Source organism: Pistacia vera, unplaced genomic scaffold, assembly GCF_008641045.1.
Source record: "Pistacia vera cultivar Batoury unplaced genomic scaffold, PisVer_v2 Contig1242, whole genome shotgun sequence".
NCBI classification, from domain to species: domain Eukaryota; kingdom Viridiplantae; phylum Streptophyta; class Magnoliopsida; order Sapindales; family Anacardiaceae; genus Pistacia; species Pistacia vera.
Window position 1 is genome coordinate 55,001 of NW_022195296.1, and position 10,282 is coordinate 65,282.

Genomic DNA, 10,282 nt, shown 5'->3' on the forward strand with positions numbered 1-10,282 from the left:
CATGTCCAAGAAAAGAACGAACTTCCCGCACACTATGGGATAAGGTAAAGATTGAATAATGTCAACTTTGGCTTTATCTACCTCAATGCCCCTAATGAAACACACATGACCCAAAACTAGACCTTGATCTACCATAAAATGACATTTTTCAAAATTTAAAACAGCTAGTTTCTATGCATCTTTGAAGAACAAGTGTAAGGTTATGTAACAATTATCAAAAAGTTTCCATAAACTGTGAAATCATCCATAAAAACTTCTATGATATGCTCAACATAATCTGAAATATGCTAACCATACACCTTTGGAAAGTGGCAGGGGCGTTGCAAGGCCAAAGGGCATACGGCGATATGCAGAAGTTCCAAATGGGCATGTAAAAGTCGTCTTCTCTTGATCCTCCGGGGCAATCGCAATCTGAAAATAACCTGAATAACCATCAGGAACAGTAGTAAGAATGACCAGCTAACCTTTCAAGCATTTGATCAATAAAGGTAAAGGAAAGTGCCTTGCGGTTACAGCATTTAATTTCCTGTAATCTTACAAACCCGCCACCCATTTTGAACACGGGTAGGAACTAACTCCTCATTCTATTTTTCACAACAGTTATTCCGGTCTTTTAGGAACCACTTGAACAGGGCTAACCCAATTGCTATCTGAAATGGGATAAATCACTCCAACTTCAAGAAGTTTCAGGTCTCCTTCTTCACAACATCCATCATAGGCGGATTCAATCTTCTTTGCGGTTGACGGAAAGGTTTGGCTCCTTCTTCACCAGGATACTTGCATGCATGTAGACGGACTAATTCCTTAATATCTGCAATTTTCCAACCAATAGCCGTCTTATGCTCCTTAAGGACCTGCACAAGTTTCTCTTCTTGCGATGCACTAAGTTTGCTAGAGATGATCACCGGTAACGTTTCTTTGTCTCCAAGGAACACGTATTTGAGGTACTGGGGAGGGGCTTCAATTCTGAATGGGCCTGCAAAACAGAGGGTAAAGGCCTCTCATCAGAAATTGGTAATGCCATAAAAGAAACTTTACCTGCTGCTGTAACTTTGGAGATCGTTCAAAGCTGCAACATTTTCCTGCAAATCAGAACTCCAAGCTAATTCCTCATCCTCTTTCTCAAGATGCTCACTAATGGCAACTCCAATCCACTTCTCTGTCAAGTTCAAAACTTCCTGTGCTAAAGATCAATCACATCAATAGAATAAACATGATTATCATCATCATCGGATATTTCATGGCATCATATATATTAACTTGACAATTTCACCATCAAATCCCTGGTGAGTATACCACTATGAACATCTATCTTAGTCTTGGATGTTTTTAAGAATGGTCTTCCTAACAAAATGGGGCAGTTTGATCACCATTTTCCATATCAAGCACATAGAAATCAGTGAGAAGACTAAGCCATTAACTTACCAAAATATCTTCAACTACTCCCTTAGGATAGGCATTAGATCTATCGCTAATTGAATCACCACACCAGTTTTATTCAAAGGCTCAAGTTTCAAAGAAGCATAAATAGAGTCATGGACATTTATAGAAGCTCCTAAGTCTATCATGGCCTTCTCAAACCTAGTGTTACCTATCGTACAGGGATAGTAAACATACCTGGATCCTTGCACTTCGCTGGAGTTTTCTCTGAATCACAGCAGAAACATTCTCTCCCACCCTCACCTTTTCACACCCCTTAAGTTTCTGTTTCCTCTTAAGTGGTACACGGTTCCTTCAAAAATTTGGCATAACGAGGTACTTGTTTGATAGCATCTAAAAGTAATATTTACCTCGCATCATAGAAAAGTCTCATACATATCTCTGTTTTGCTCATCTTTTCTGGATTCTGCTAAAGCTTGAGGAAAGGTGGTACTGTTTATACTCACAAAGCGAAACTTACGCTTAGGAACACTATCGTCGTTAGGAACGTTGCTGTCTACAACTACATCTTTCTCCTTTTCTTCCTTCGACGGCAGGGGCGGTCTTTGTTGGAATCTCAACCTCTTTACCACTTCTCAAGACAATCGCACTTGTATTTCTTTTTGGGTTGACCACTGTTTGAGAGGGTAATTTCCCTGAACTTTGTGCCTCCAGCTTACTGATTGCGGTTGCCATCTGCCCCATTGATTCTCTAAACTTTGACACTAGCTCTCTTCTCCTGTTGAATTGCAAAGTGTTAGTAGCAAGAGACTTAACAATATCTTCTAAAGACATACCAGAATTAGCAGTTTGGTCCGATTGTTGTCTGGGGGGTATGGCTGCTTGTACTGCTGTAAGTTGGTGGTTTTGAGGGTAGGGCTGATCCATTTGTTGATTTCCATAGCCAGATTAGGGTGATCCCTCCATCCAGGGTTATATGCTCGATAAGGATCATACTTCCTTTGCGGTGGTCCAGGGAAACCACCTGCTCATTCACTTGCTCAACAGGCTCCTCTTGAAGAGTTGGGCACATGTCAGTTGGATGCCCTACTACTGAACAAATCCCGCAAGCCTTCACTGTTTGCATGTTACCTACAGCCATTTGCACGAACAAGAGGTTAGACTAGAGATTTGTTGTTCTAGGGAAGAAATATTTACCTCTTATCACGCCTAATGGAAGTCAAGCCTACTGCCAAACTGTTGAATTGCCTGCCATATTTGCATCAAAGTTCTCGCGGCCTCGGGATGTCTTATCCACCAACGCTCCTCCACTTGCAGCATCAATCATGCTCCTATCAGTATATGTAAGGCCCTCATAGAAATATTGGATAAGTCTGCTCACTAATCTGATGATGGGGCAGCTTGCACACAATTTCTTAAAACGCTCCCAGTATTCATGTAAGAACTCTCCGTTGTGCTGCCTTATACCACAAATTTATTTTCGAATGTTTGCTGCCCTCGAGCTGGGAAGTATTTCTCCAAAAATAATCTCTTCATCTCGTTCCATGTGGTTTAGTTCCAGAGGGTAGATAATAGAGCCAATCCTTAGCCGCATCCTTCAAAGAAAACGGGAAGGCTCTTAATTTGATTTGCTCCTCGGTCACCCCCGTAGGTTTCATACTCGTGCAAACCACATGAAGCTCCTTTAGATGCTTGTGAGGATCTTCACCTGCAAGACCATGAAAGGGCAAGAGATGTATTAGTCCAATTTCAATTCAAAAGTAGTAGCAGCATCTAAAACAGGAAAAGTTATGCATAAAGGTGCTTGATTCAAATCAGGGGCAGCAAGCTCTTTCAAAGTCCGATTTCCAGCCATGACGTCTTCCTCTTCTAAATCAGAATTGCTTTCCTCAAAATCTCTCCGAACTTCCTTTCTTAACTTGCGCAAAATGGTCTCTATTTCCGATCGAATATTAAATCACCAAGATGAGAGGACCTGGTCATAAAACAAAAAATCCCATAAAAGAAAAGGGGAAAATAATGAAAACCGACTAAAAAAAAAATAAAAAAAATAAAAATAAAAATTGACCAAAACCAACAAAACAGCCAAAAACCCTATCAAACAACGTTTTTTGGCCTCGAGAGGTGGGGCTAGTAAGTCCTTAACGGATAACTAGTCTTGTGCAGTTTCGTTTTCTTCGAAACGGGTACTCGCACCGCTCCTAATTCCACCAAATTCCTGCCGTGAACGTACTACCAAAAAAAATTTTTTTTCTGGAAAATAAAAATAAAAATAAAATAACAAAAACAAGATAAATCACAACAAACACAAAACAAAAAAAAAAATCAACTAGAATCACTCCCCGGCAACGGCGCAAAATCTGGCGTGCTCGTGGCACCCAGAATTAAAACCTTCCGAACCTAACTACTGAACTGTAAATAGGTGCAAGGGTCGATCCCCGAAGAGTGTCTACCCGAATTTTCTTTGATGTGAAAAACGCTGGGGGGTTTGTGTAAAACAGAAAACAATTTCATAAAAGCAAAAACAATTTAATCGAATTCAATCAAAAGGACGAACTTGGTCTCTGTCAACATCCACCATCGAAATCTTATAACTGATCATTGATGCAAAGAAATCAATTCACATATTGAATATTCACCGTTGAAATAATTCCTATCTCTCCTTATTGTAATTAATCAGAACAAGCGATCCTAATAATCTTACCCCTAAACAACCCTAGACAGCGCTCAGATTAATCTAGTGGCAGCCTTAAGAATAGAGATCGACGAAGCTAAACAACACAACCACAAGCAGTTGTATTTAATTTAGTTGAATTTTCTCGTAAGGTTACTAATTCCACGCAGCAAATTACTTACCCCATGCTTCACAAGTTGGAGGGATCAAACATTACGGATTTGATATCAAAGCATTAGATTTCAACAAATAATACACTAGTAGCCTCCTAGTAATTAAATGCATCAATCATAAAAAATTGCACATAATAACATTCATACTCAAACATGAATTTAACACTAAAAACAGAAAGATCTCACAGTTTATTTGATTCCGAGGTTTCCGTTTCCTTCGACCAAGTTACAAAAGTTCTAGCCGCTCATGGCCATCACAAAAACTCAAGTGAAAGAAATTTCAGAGAAAGAAAGAGAGAGGGCGTGGTCCCCCAACCTACTCTGACTCCCTTTTAAAACTAATTAAGAATTCAAATCCCACTCAATCTCCTAAAAGAAATATTCTCCTATCCTAAAATAACATTAATCCTAATTTAATTCTAATTGGAATAAAATAAAATAGAGTCCTAATAAAATAGGAAGGTGGTGTTTCCAGCTGTAATTTTCGTGCAGCATGTATGTCTTCAAAACGTGCAATAAAACTGACTTGCATAACAAGTCAAACGCTCCAGGACGTCGGTAATCAGGTGCGTCAACTTCAAGCTCAATTAAAACCTTGATTCAGTCAGTATCTCTAAAAACTCAAAACATGAAAGTTGAGATATCTTTCTTAGCGTTCCACATCACTTTGAATCATCTCAATCGGAGCTCGGATGAGAAATTATGCCCAGAATACGAAGCAGTGGCGAAACTGTCCGAATTCCCCTAATTAATTCCCTTTTTCAATTAACACCTCCATTTGCTTCCTAAACCAAAATAAGTAATAATGAGTACAATAGGAAACAAATACATATAAAGACTAAACATTAAGGGGGTTAAATATGACATTTTGCATTCCCATCAGCATCCGATAGACGCTTACTTGCATAATACACTAGCCACTGTGCCTTTTCCTCTTCCCGTACTAAAGCTGCACTGACTGAAAACTGAGAGACGGACAGGTAGATGAGTAGGATTTCCTGTGGAAGAGGCTTAGAGAGGAGAGGTGGCTTCCCTAGGTGTTCTTTTATACTCTGGAATGCCTGTTTGCATTCGGGAGTCCATTCGAATTTCTTGTTGGCCTTCAGAACATTGAAAAATGGTAAGCAGCGGTCTGTTAATCTCGATATGAAGCGACTAAGTGCCGCTATTCGTCCATTTAGACTCATAACCTGCTTTTTGCTAGTCAGGCTCTCCATATCGAGCAGAGCTTGAATCTTCTTGGGTTTATTTCTATGCCCCGCTGATTAACCATATACCCCAGGAACTTTCCTGACGATACCCTGAACGAACACTTGGGAGGGTTTAGCTTCATTCTGTACAGTCGAAGGATGTCAAACATCTCAGCGAGATGTGCAATGTGTTCTGAGGTGACCTGGGATTTGACCAGCATGTCGTCCACATAGACTTCCATTGTCTTCCCGATCTGGTCGGAGAACATTTGGTTGACCAACCTCTGATAGGTCGCGCCCGCATTCTTGAGGCCGAAAGGCATAACTTTGTAACAGTATAGCCCCCGGTCTGTAATGAAGGATGTATGCTTCTCGTCTGGCCCATACATCGAGATTTGATTGTATCCCGAGTACGCATCCATGAAGCTTAGCAGCTCGTGCCCCGAGGTGGCGTCAACGAGCTGGTCGATTCTCGGCAGAGGGAAGCTGTCTTTCGGGCAAGCCTTGTTGAGGTCGTTGAAATCAATGCAGGTCCGCCACTTGCCGCTTGGCTTCTTTACCAAGACCGGGTTGGCAACCCAAGTCGGGTATAGCGCCTCTCGGATGGACCCATTTCGGAGGAGGTTTTCCACTTCTGATTTTAGTGCGGCGTACCGCTCCGGATCTATCGCTCTTCTTTTCTGGCGAACCGGTTTGGCTTCACTGCTGACATTTAATGAATGGCAAATAATGTCCGGGCTGATCCCGACCATATCTGTATGTGACCAGGCAAACACGTCAATGTTTTCCCTTAAGAAGCTTATCAGCTCAGAAGCGAGTTGAGGGTTGAGACAGCTTCCAATCCTTAACACTCGGCTCGGATCGGCTCTTTTGGATCAACCGAAATTTCGGACAGATCCTCAACTGGGCCGCTAGGAGGGATTTCCTGGACTCGCGGATCTATGTTATCCTCCGCTGGGCCAGGCTTTGGCTCGATCCGGCTGATCGCCATAGCCTGGCGAGGCACACATCGCGATATGCCCTTTCCTTTGTCTGCCATCTGCACCGCTTTTACGTAGCATTCGTGAGATGCGCTTTACGATCCGCTTACTTCCCCTATCCCTGTTGGAGTAGGGAACTTCATCTTGAGGTGATATATGAAAGTGACTTCCTCGAAGCTTCTCAACAGAGGTCGCCTCAAGATTCCATTAAAGGCCGATGGGTAGTCCACGACCAAAAATTCGGTAACCCTAGTCACCTCGTCGTAGTCGCCGAGCGTGACTGGTAGCTAGATCATTCCTTTGGGGATCAGGTGATCCCCTGTAAAACCATAAAGAGGTATCGAGGCGGGCTTTAGGTCGGTCTCGTCTAGGTTCATTCTATCGAAAGCGATCTTGAACATGATGTTCACAGCGCTTCCGTTGTCCACAAGCATTCTGCAGACATTATGGCACCCTATCAAGGGCGTGATCACCAGGGCGTCCTCGTGAGGATGGTGCAAGCGAGCTGCTTCCTTTTCGCAGAAGGTGATCGGCTCCTCCTTTCGAGCCTCTTGTGGTCGCTGCAAAGTGTTCATTACTCTGATGGGGTCGTGATATGCTTTGCGAGCATACCTTTCCTGCGCTCCTTGCGTGTTTCCCGTGAGGTGCAGGCCTCCGAAGATTATATTAACACTACTGTATCCGTTGCGATCACGACACTTTTTCTTTTTCTCCCCTTGGCTCTCTTTTGGAGAGTCATCAATATACTCCTTGAAGTGCCCTTTTTTAATGAGCTCTTCGATTGCCTGCTTTAGGGCTCGGTATTCATCAGTGTGATGCCCGTTATCCCGATGGAAACGACAGTATTTTTTGCTATTTCTGGCCGTAGCAGGGGTTTTCATGGGTTCCGGCTCACCAAGCAAGCTGGCCTCCTTAGATTTGTCAAGGATTGCATATATGGACACGTTCAGCGGAGTGTATTGAGCTCAGTCCCGGTCGCGACGAAGAACAGGAGCATAGGACTTTTTGTGCTCGTAGTAGGGTTTCTTCCCTTTTCGCTGATCATCAATGTCTCCTTTGCGATCAGCTCTCCTATTTTCTCCCCGACCAGACATACTGCTTGAAGTGCCGTGATCGCGATGGCGGAGTGCCGCCAATGAATTCTCTATTCAGAGATATTTTTCTGCAAGATTATAAAATCTGGTGAGGGAAACATCGTCCTCAGCCTGTAGTTCTTTCCACAGGTCGGTTTGCGGGTGAACTCCAGCTATTATAAGTGTTCGGATGGACTCTTCTAGGGCATGAGCCACCTTATTGAGTTCCTTGTGGAAACGGTCGATGTAAGATTGCAGGGATTCGTCTCTTTCTTGCCTTATGTTGCTGAGGTAGCTCAGAGGCATCGAAAACTTTCGATTTGCTTGGAAATGCCGTAGGAACGTCATGTCATCTGACGCCACGAACTGATCGATCCCGTTGGGAGCTACTTAACCACCGCTTGGCGTGAGAAGTGAGCGTCACGGCCAAACAACGACATTTTGCAAGGTCCGAAACCTGGTGGAGCTCCATCAGGTCGTTGAACTCATACAAATGATCCTGCGGGTCATGGTTCCCATCAAACGGTCGCATGTCGGGCATTCTAAACCCCGGTGGGAGTGGAGCAGCTAGCACTTCGGGAGAGAAAGGGGATGCAGAGGTGACCTGGGCCTGTTCGTTTTGCTGCTCCCTTAACCTGTCCAGAGCTCGCTGTAGCTCCTCAATTTGTGGTAACGGAGCCAATTAGGGGTTGCTTTCACCTATGCGAGTCTGGCCTTCGCGATTACGGTTTAGGAAAGTCCGGAGGTCGGACTCCTCTTCACCTCGACCAGCATTTCCGGTCGCACTCGACACACGCTGGCTAGAGGCATGTGACGGCGATGGATTGCGCGGGGCATTTTCACGACCCTCGCGGTGGTATGAACCACCCCATGAGGTGTGGGGACCACCCGCATGATAACGATCGGGATCGTTCTGCTGGCAGTGATAGGAATCGTCGCGCCTGGCGCTTTTGCTTGGGTTCACCTGCGACGTGGCATGGGACAGCTCGGGATTCACTTTTTCGTCGAGTCTCAGCTTTGCCGGCACCCTGCTCGGGGCACGATTTGTGTTCGCTGGTCCTTGGGAGCCCGTAGGCTTACCTTTTGCCACTTGCTTACCGTTACGTCTACGCGCTGCAGTGCTCGCGGCACGAGCTATTTCCCTTCGCCTCGCTTTCGCGTGACCTACAGGCGTTTTTGGCGGTTGCACCGCCCCAGCAGTTGTAGATGACATGCCTTGGTCCAAACGGTCCAGCCTTTGGTTGACCGTCTGGAGAGTATTGTCGAACCTCTCCAGGTAGCTTCTGATGGCGGGGTCAAGCTGCGAAGCTGCCGGGATATCCAACGCAGCATTTTGTGAAACTGGAAGTATCCTGGAAGGGATATCCCCCTGGGTTAGGGGAACTCCCTCGACGCGCTGGTTGGCTTGCTCAGGTTCAGATTGGCGGGCCATTTGTTGCTGTAGGACCAGTAAGTCAAAGATTCTCCTGATGAAGGGTAAACACTAAATCAGACCCTCCTTCTAGCACCAAACTGTTGATGCGTGATTCTAACACCAACTAATCGACACGTGCGCAACGTTGATTGGTCAAGAAACACACGTGATTATGTATAGAAAATGTGAAATAAATGCAATGAGAGCTTTTAAAGTGGTTCGGATGCTAAGGTAGCAAGTCCTACGTCCACTGATTTGTATTAGTATTGTGGGTCAGGTCGCAAAAGCGGACTGACTTACAAATGATTGGGAAAAGTAAATACAAAGTTTTTAGAGAGAGAGTTCAAGTGTAAAATGGCCGAATCCCCTTAATGAAGGGGTCTTCCTCTTTTTATATCGAGTTGAATGCATGTAATCATCATGAAATCCATGGGTTGGTGTGAATGTCAGAGCATAATCCGGTTTTACGTCCCATTCCCCATTTCCCAAGCTGATTTCACGCGATTTGGAGTAGGGAAATGGACACGTGGGAGCTCCATGACGCTTGGCAAGCCTGATGTGTGCTTACCATTCTGACGGGTGTAGGTCACACTTCATCACGTGACTTTCCACGTCAGCTCTTGTTTTCCCAGGCATTACATTTTCTAATTAGGTAAAAGTTGACACCATAGGTAATTTTCATTTTTGTTAAAGGATTTGTGTTCGCTAATTTTTGTGTACAATTAATTAAAAGATCAAGTCTCCTTAAAGGTAAAAACCAGGTATTAGGGAACACTATTCTCTGGAATCTCATGACACAAACATACATATACAATAAACTAATTAAAATATAGTTTTTGTTCTTCAAATATTTATATAGATGATCTCGACTCAAATTAATTAGTTCTTGAGATTATAATTGCTTCGTTTGTTTGTTTTTTTTAGATACTACAGTATTAAACTAATACTTATCTCTTTGGTAAATACTTTTCCACCCAAAAAAAAAAAAAAAAAAAAGGTTTAATGACACTTTTCCACCAATACTTTTAAATACTATTTTACTATCACATGTATGTTTTTATTAATAATTTTCGTTAATTCATTTTGAAGACAAAAATGCCCTTTATTATCTGAATTAATTTTTTTTTATTTTTATGCCATATTTATCAATGAGTCAATTACTAATATACCTACTTTTTAAATATGAGTGCGTTTGTTTCCCTATTTTTGCCCTATCTTATTCCTATCATTTCCAAATACACGTTTGTTTCTCTATTATGAAAACTATTATATTTATTCAATTATTTTTAAACCCCTAAGTTTGTTAATTTAATTAAACACCCAAAAAAAGTTTAAAATTGACAAAAGCACCCCCACCCACCCACATTTCTAGATTTCGGCCACCCTCTGACGGTGGTG